Below are 8,457 nucleotides of genomic sequence, written 5' to 3' on the forward strand. Positions count from 1 at the left end.
TGAGGCTTTCTGCTCCCATAAAGACTCCATGGTACTTAACAATAACAACTATCTACCTGGACCTCACCAGATGGAATACTCAGGAATCAAATTGACTACATCTGTGGAAAGAGGTGGTTGAGATGCCCAGCCAAAACAAGGCTAGGGGCAAACTGTGGAACAGACCATTGATCGTCCATATGAAAGTTCATGCAGAAGCTGAAAAAAATTAAAATAAGTCCACAAGTGTCAAAATATGATCTTGAACATATCTCACCTGAATTTAGAGACCATCTCACACCTGATGCATTAGACACTAATAATCTAAGGCCAGAAGAGTTGTGGGATGACATGAAGTGCATTGTACAGGAAGGAAGCAAAAGGTCATTTTAAAAAAGGCAAAAACGGATGTTAGAATAAATAGACTATGAAACTTGCTTTTGAGTGTGGAGAAGCTAAACTGAATGGAAGAAATGAGGAAGTCAAAGAGCTGAACAGAAAATTTCAAAGGGCACCTCAAGAAGACAAAGTCAGGCATTAACAATGAAATGTGTAAAGACCTGGAGTTAGAAAACCGGAAGGGTTTTCGTTTCCCAAACTGAAAGAACTGAAAACAATTTTCAAACCTCAACTTGCAATATTGAAGGACTCATGGGCAAAATGGACTCCTGGTGTGGCGCTGTAATTCAAATTGGGTCGCTAGAGTCAGAACCAACTCAATAGCATTTAACAACAATACCAATGGATAAAATATCAAATGATGCAGAAAGCATCAAAAGAAGATGGAAGGGGTCACATGGGCCCTCCTGGTTCCGGCTCGGCGGAGGCCCCAGGGTGCTGAATGAGTCTCTGGCACCATGTCTGGTTGGTCTGGCCTACTTTCCCAGCATGACCCCAGCTGAGTCTTCACCATCTTCTTCCATCAGCCCCTTAACTCCCATAAGTGCCTCCGCGAGGAGATCCACAAGGACTTGCTGGTGACGAGATCACTGACCAATCTGGGGGCGCTGGTGGTCTACGCACCCACCTCAAGATCACAGATTCTGCTGGCCATGTTCTGTACTCCAAGGAGGATGCAACCAAGGGGAAAGTTGACTTTAGCACTGAAGATTATGACATGTTTGAAGTGTGTTTTGAGAGCAAGGGAACAGGGCGGATACCTGACCAGCTCGTGATCCTAGACACGAAGCACGGAGTGGAGGCAAAGAACTACAAGGAGATTGCAAAAGTTGAGAAGTTCAAACCTTTAGTGGTGAAGCTGTGATGCCTAGAGGACCTGTCAGAATCCACCGTGAATGATTTTGCCTATGTGAAGAGACAGGAGAAAGAGATGCATGAATGATACCAATGAGTCCATGAACACTCGAGTCCTGTATTTCAGCATCTTTTCAATGTTCTGCCTCATTGGACTAGCCACCTGGCAGGTCTTCTACCTGCATCGCTTCTTCAAAGCCAAGAAGTTGTTTGAGTAATGAGGCACAGTTCCCTCCCACCTGTGTAACACCTCATACAAGTGAGCTTGGAACTATAGCTAACTCTTGAAGAGAATTTTATTTTGTTAGGAGAATTAAAATATTTGTGTTCAACTGTTTGAGCTTTTTTTCTTTTTGCACACGTGTATTTCGTTCTCTGCAATTTTATCATGGGTCTGGACTGATGTGGTCACCACAAGACACAGAACAGCCCATCACAGAGAGATCCCTCTTGCTCCCATTTTTATATCACGTCAACTTTCTTTCCCATGCCCCAAGTCTGGCAACCACTAAACTAGCCTCCATCTCTCTTAATTTTGTGATTTCAAGAATGTTATATAAATGGGATCATATAGTATGTAGCCTTTTGAGATTTTCCTTTTTCATTCAACCTAATTCCCTTGAGCTCATCCAAAAGGTTGCATATATCAACAGTTTGTTCCTTTTTGTTGCTGAGAAGTACTCTGTAGTATGGATGTACCACAGTTTGTTTAACCACTGAAGAACATCTGGGTTGTCTTTCGTTTGGGGCCATTATGAATAAAGCTTCTATGAACATTCATGAACAAGAGAAAAAAAAAAAAAAAAAGAAGAAGAAGAAGATGGAAGGAATACATAGTCACTGTACCAAAAAGAAATCTCTGATGTTCAACCATTTCAAGAAGTAGTATATGACCAACAATTGATAGTACTAAAAAAAGTCCAAGCCGTACTGAAGGCACTGGTGAAAAACAAGGCTCCAGGAATTGACAGAATAGCACCATACCAGGACTCCAACCAGTATGGGTGGGAAGTTACAAATGGTCATGCTGAGACCTTAGGAAGGGACATGCTTGTTTGTGACCCCAAGGGGTCCTCGTGTGGCACTGTAGGATAAGCACTGGACTGCTAACCACAAGGTCAGCAGTTCAAACCCACCAGCCACTCCTCAGAACCCTATTCAGGGTCTCTATGAGTCAGAACTGACTCAGCAGCACTTAACAGCAACAACATATAAATATATGTAAGTACGAATAATTGATGTCTTTCTAGTGAATGAAACCTTTTTATTATGAGTGGCCTGCTTTATCTCTAATAAAGTTTTATTGCTTTAAAGTCTATTTGGTGTGATATTAATAAAGTCATCCCAGGTGTCTTTAGATTAATGATTGATTGTCACTCCTTTTCTCTCTGCTTTTATGTTTATGTTTTAAATGTGTCTCTTGAAATAACACATAGTAGGGTTTTGTTTATCTACTTGCCACCTCACTGTCTTTGTTGGGGTTTTTTCCCCACTGGAAAATTTAGTCCACTTACTTTCAATGTAACTATTAATGTCTGTATTGAAATCTACCACCACATTATGTGAGCCCTGGTGCGGCACTGCAGGATAAGCACTGGACTGATAACCGCAAGGTGGACAGTTCAAGCCCACCAACTGCTCTCAATGGCACATGTCAACAACAACCATATTGCGTACTTCGTCTTTTTCTACCTATACTGTGTTACTTTTTCTTTCTTTCCTTTGGATATTTTTATCATTCAACATGTGTTTATCTTTTAGCTTAGATATCATGCACTCCTCTTTTGGTGGCTGTTATAAATTAAATTGTGCCCCCCCCCCCCAAGTGTATTGTACATCCTACAATGTTGTTGTTAAGTACAGTCGAGTCGGGTTCTGACTCATAGCAACCCTGTATAGGCTTTCTGAGGAGCAGTTGATGGGTTTGAAGTGCCAACCTGCAGTTAGCAGTCCAATGCTTATCCTACAGCACCACACCAGGACTTCAAAAATCCATTTGGGAACAGGGTTTTCTTTGTTATGTTAAAGAGGCAATATTTGTTTTAGTGTCTCTTACATGAATCTCTTTTGAGATATAAGATTACGTTACGAAAGCAGCAAGCGAGTCAAGATGAGGGAGACAGAGCGAGCTATGCCATATGAGATCTCCAAGGAACCGGAAAACCAGAAGCTGAAAAGCGACAAGGACCTTACCTCAGAGCCGACAGAGAGAAAGGCTCCCTCGACAGCTCTAGGTCTGAATTTGTACTTCAGCATTCTCTGAATGCTGTAAGAAATCAATTTCTGTTTGTTAAAGCCACTTACTTAGAATATTTCTGTTATAGCATCACTGGATAGCTGTTGTTGCTGCTGTTAAGTGCTGCTGAGTTGGTAGTGACCCATAGCAACCCTGTATAGGGTTTCCGAGACATTGGACAACTAAGATGGTCATTACCTTAGCGTTACAGCAAGTACCCTTCACTTTAAAATATGTTACGTCAACTGATCTCTTTCCTCTCCTCCTAGATAATGTAAAAAAAAATCAAATGAAATAAACAATCTCATGTAATCACACCCCAACCTTTATATTATTATTGTCAGGCATTTTAAATATTTCTATCTCTCTATTCCTACAAGGCACTATAATCATGTCTCATATAGTCACTGTTCCTTTAGATTTATTCAATATCTGGAGTCTCTGAGTTTTTTTTTGTTTTCTCCTAGTGGTTTTTGCTCATGCTTTTCTTTTTCCTATTACTCATGGTTATATTTGATTGTGTGCTGGGTATTATATATAAAAATATTTATAGAAGTAATTCAAGATCCAAGTCGATGTTATCTTCTGCTAGAGAGGGTTTTCATTTGCTTTTTCCAGGATCAATTTAGTCCAAATTCAAGACTTGAGATTTTCTAAGTAAGCCACTTCTAGTTAACTGGTACTCTTGTGTGTGTGTGTGTGTGTGTGTGTGTGTCTGAAGGAGGGGGCAGGGAAATCGTTTACCAGGGTCGCCAACCTTAGCAGGTCGTGATCTCTGACTTTTGTCCCTCTAACCCCCCATGAGGTTGCCAAAAGGACAGTTCACCCTCTCAGTTGTCTGTCAGATCAGCTAATGATATGATTCTGGGACAAAAATGGTCCAGAGAGCCAAGCTCACCCCTATCAATTTCAATTTTCTTCTGGATTGCATCCCAGTAATTGATCATTCTTTTATCATCTTTTTTTTTTATGGTTTTAAGAAGATGTTTAATATATTATGTTCAGCAGGAAGAACAGTCCGAAATACCTGGTGGTGGTGGTAGTGTGTGTGCCTTGGAGTTGGTTCTGACTCATAGCAATTCAGTATAGGCTTTCTGAGGCAGTGTATCTTTATGGGAGCAGAGAGCTGAATAAACATCCTAGTTGGAATTTGGTCAATGTTGAAATTTCCTACATTCTCAGAATCTTTGACACAATCTTCTTTAAGACAAGATGATCCCAAAGAAAAACTTTCAAGAACAAAGTCCTCACCTGGAGTCAAAGTCTAGCCCTGTCCCATTCACCTAAGGAGTATCATTCATTTTGATCCGCCATGGCAGTTACTTCAATGTGCATGTTAAGTCACTAGTGAAAGGTTGAAGAAGTGAAATTACCTACAGGTACCTTGACCTGGAATTCACTGGCGAATCTAATTATGCATTGTTGTTGTTAAGTGCTGTCGAGTTGGTTCTGACTGCACAACAGAGCGAAACCGTGCCCGGTCCCACGCCTTCCTCACACTTGTTATATCCATTACTGCTGTCACTTTGTCAATTCATCTTATTGGTGGTCTCCTTCTTTTTCGTTGACTCTGTACTAATCTCAAAAAAAAGAATCTGTGAACTCATTTCTTTTATGAAATAATGGCGAATCTATATAGCAAAAATTTTTCTAGATTATTATTTGGTAAACTAAGAAGTTGTGAACATCACATTGGTCTTCAACATTATCTTGAAACTTTACTGGTTCTCATAATCTGTAGCTCTAGGAATCATTGACTTACAAAATCCTTGAGGCCCTCTAGATTCCAGTATTTACGAAAGCATTTGGTTGGCCTGCTGAAGTCTGCAAATAGCAGGCAGATCTGAATTCCACACTGTCAGGAACATGATTAATTATCTATTTGGATTAGCCAACAGAATCCAGGCTCCCACGTTTATGCGACACAGTTACTTACTTAAATTTCTTAGCTTTTGTGTTTCTTTTGAGTTATAATATTTCCCCCAATGTTTACCTTTGCTTTCTTGAGGGGGAAAAAAAACAACAAACACAAAGCAAAACAAAACAAAACACAGCCAAGCAATTGGTGAGCAACACAACACCATAGATTTCTCCTTTGGCACCAATGTGTAGTGTCTTAAGTTGTATTTAACTTTGAAAGGAAAAGCTTTGTGTGAGTTCCTGCGTTTTCCACAACTGAATAACCTTAATATGGAAATGTGCTCATGTTACACACCTTTGGCTTCAATATATGTTTCAGAAAATTTGAGCTTTTTCATCAAATGATCTTGGTTTCTACTCAGAACATGAAATTCCATGGGGAACTGCTCTTCAGAGCAGGCTTTGTTCTATCATAATATTTGTTTTCTTTTATTTCTCTCTAACCAAGAGGACCCTTTTCAAAAGCCATCTGAATAGGGAGGATGGTATTACAAATGAGCTGTTAGGAGATTTTTGAAAATCAGATGGTTTTGAAACTGTTATCAGTTGGATAGTGGTTTGTTTCCCCAATCCTTAAAGTGCAGCCAGCTCTGAATATGCTCTGTCAATGAAATAATGTTTATCACTTCAATAACCTCATCTGCTAGCACACATTTATTTCATGGGCTATAGTAGGCTAATAACCTATGACGACTGAAAAATACATATCACATGCCCTATAGTTTCATTTAACCAGACTCATCTGTGTGAGTACTGGAGTCTTTCAGGCCTAGTTCACTCTATCTAGATTTTCATTAGAAAGAAAAGGTTGTTGTTGTTGTTAAGTGCCGTCGAGTCGGTTCCGACCCATAAAATGATGCATCTGTAAAATCTGTAGGATTGGAGCAAAAGTACATTTTAGGTTTTTAAAAACACCCATTCACTTGCGTCTGGAAGGCAGAAACCTGGACTGGTTTTAAATCCCCAATGCTTTCTTTCTCTAGGATCTTTATAAACCCACTCAAGGCTCTGTAGGTAATTCCACTGGGTTTCACCAGACTGGGCTTGTGTCTGTTAAGGTAGGTGGATTGTAAGTAGTGTGTGACTGTCATAAAGAAAAATTACTCTCACTTGGAAACAAGGCCAGAGAATGATTGTCTGTTCTTTCAATGGCCCAGGAAGAACGATATCAATGGGCCACCAGAGGATTATTCAATTCTTTAAGAAGAAGAATGCACTGTTGCTTGTTTTATCCTTTCAATCTTGATTAAGGCTCAGACACGTTAATGTGTGCATTAGAGCTTAAATTCTAGAGCATTTGGTTTGTGGAAAGCTATGGTCTACAGCAGGGAGCCCTAACTCCATTTTGAGTCTTGATGTAAGCTCTGGTAGCGTAGTGGTTACGAATCGGGCTGCGAACCTTAAGGTCAGCGGTTCGAAACTACCAGCTGCTCCGCGGGAGAAAGATGAGGCTTTCTACTCCCGTAAAGATTTACACCCTCGGAAACCCTATACAGGGTCGCTATGGGTCGGAACCGACTCGATGGCACTTAACAACAACAACAGTACTTCCCCAGTGCTTGCTGCCCATTAAACCAGCAACGTGACTACGCTTAGACAAGTCTGTGGCAAACCCAGGGAAAGGCAGTTTGTTTTCAGGAACTAGAGAACTTTCCTGGGCACTTACCAAAAGTAGTTAGTCAATCAAATACATGTTTGTTGTTGTTGTTTTGTTGTTAAGTGCTCGAGCCCTGTATAGGGTTTCCAAGGAGAGGCTGGTGAGTTTGAAAGGTCTCTGACTAAATCCCTGTATAGGATTTTTGAGGAGCAGCTAGTGGGTTTGAACCACCACCTTTTGGTTCAAACAGACCTTGCAGTCCAGTGTTTATCCTACAGTGCCACCGCAGGACTTAGGGTGCTGTCGTTGTTAAGTGTTGGCAGTAACTGAGCCGAAGGTCTACGGCCTGGGAACAGTGTAAGCGAGGGTTACAGCTGACCTCTTGGTTGTTGCAAAGCATGACCTTAAAGTGTGGCCCACCAAAGGTGCTCCTTGTCAGCTGTGGCTCATGACATCGGGCTGCACCGAGGCTTAGCTACCCCTTGAGTCTACAAAGAGGGCTCAAGGGAAAAGAAACCTACAAAGCAGATCCTTGTACACAGCCATGAATTTTAGCTCAGTCTGCACAGTTTTAGCTGCTCTAATCTGTGTTCCTGATAAAGTTCCACTGACTGCATGCACTATTCAGTACAAGATGTTCTTGCACTCCTTACACTGCCCCAAGCACCCCCCTTTGAGATGTGTATATAATAAACTTGCTGCACTGGTCTGCGCTGCAGTATCTCCACCAAAGTGCTGCATCCCACCTGGTCCCAACTTTACGTATTATTTCATTTGTGTCTTGTGTCTTCCTTTTTATTCTAATCTCCCATTGTCCCTACTCGGGTTTAATCTCTCTGTGCTAATCTCTCTGTGCGGGTTGTGGAGAAAAGCCAACCCCAGCAGTTAAGTGCCTTTGAGTCGGTTCAAACACATAGTGACTCTGTACAGCATTTCCAAGGAGCAGCTAGTGAGCTTGAATTGCCAACCTTGTGGTTCAAACCGACCTTACAATCCAGCTCATTAACCTGCAGTGCCACACCAGGATTCCTATCTTATATGTTGTTGTTAAGTGCCGTTGAGTCGGTTCCGACCCATAGTGACCCTGAACAGGGTTTTCGGGGCTGTAAATCTTTACGGGAGCAGAAAGCCTCCTCTTTCTCCCACAGAGCAGCTAGTAGTTTTGAACTGCTGACCTTACGGTTCACAGCCTGATTTGTAACCACTACGCTACCAGAGCTCCTTATCTTATATGTTGTTGTTGTTAAGTGCCACCGAGTCGGTTCCGACCCATAGCAACCCTGAGCAGGGTTTCCAAGGCTGTAAATCTTTACAGGAGCAGAAAGCCTCATCTTTCTCCCTCGGAACAGCTGGTAGTTTCGAACTGCTGACTTTGCGGTTCACAGCCCGATTCGTAACCACTACGCTACTTCAAAAAGTTTATGGAAAAAGTCCATTATCTTTAAATTCCATTTTTCTGTCAACTTTTTAA

General features: G+C 41.4%; 1 pseudogene; it reads left to right on the forward strand.

Annotated features, from left to right (window-relative positions):
• LOC102813609 overlaps window positions 1-3,496 on the forward strand; it is a 28,315-nt pseudogene extending 24,819 nt beyond the window's left edge.
• The last annotated feature ends 4,961 nt before the right edge of the window (window positions 3,497-8,457 follow it).

The sequence above is a fragment of the Chrysochloris asiatica genome, unplaced genomic scaffold (genome assembly GCF_000296735.1).
Source record: "Chrysochloris asiatica unplaced genomic scaffold, ChrAsi1.0 scaffold00018, whole genome shotgun sequence".
Taxonomy (NCBI): domain Eukaryota; kingdom Metazoa; phylum Chordata; class Mammalia; order Afrosoricida; family Chrysochloridae; genus Chrysochloris; species Chrysochloris asiatica.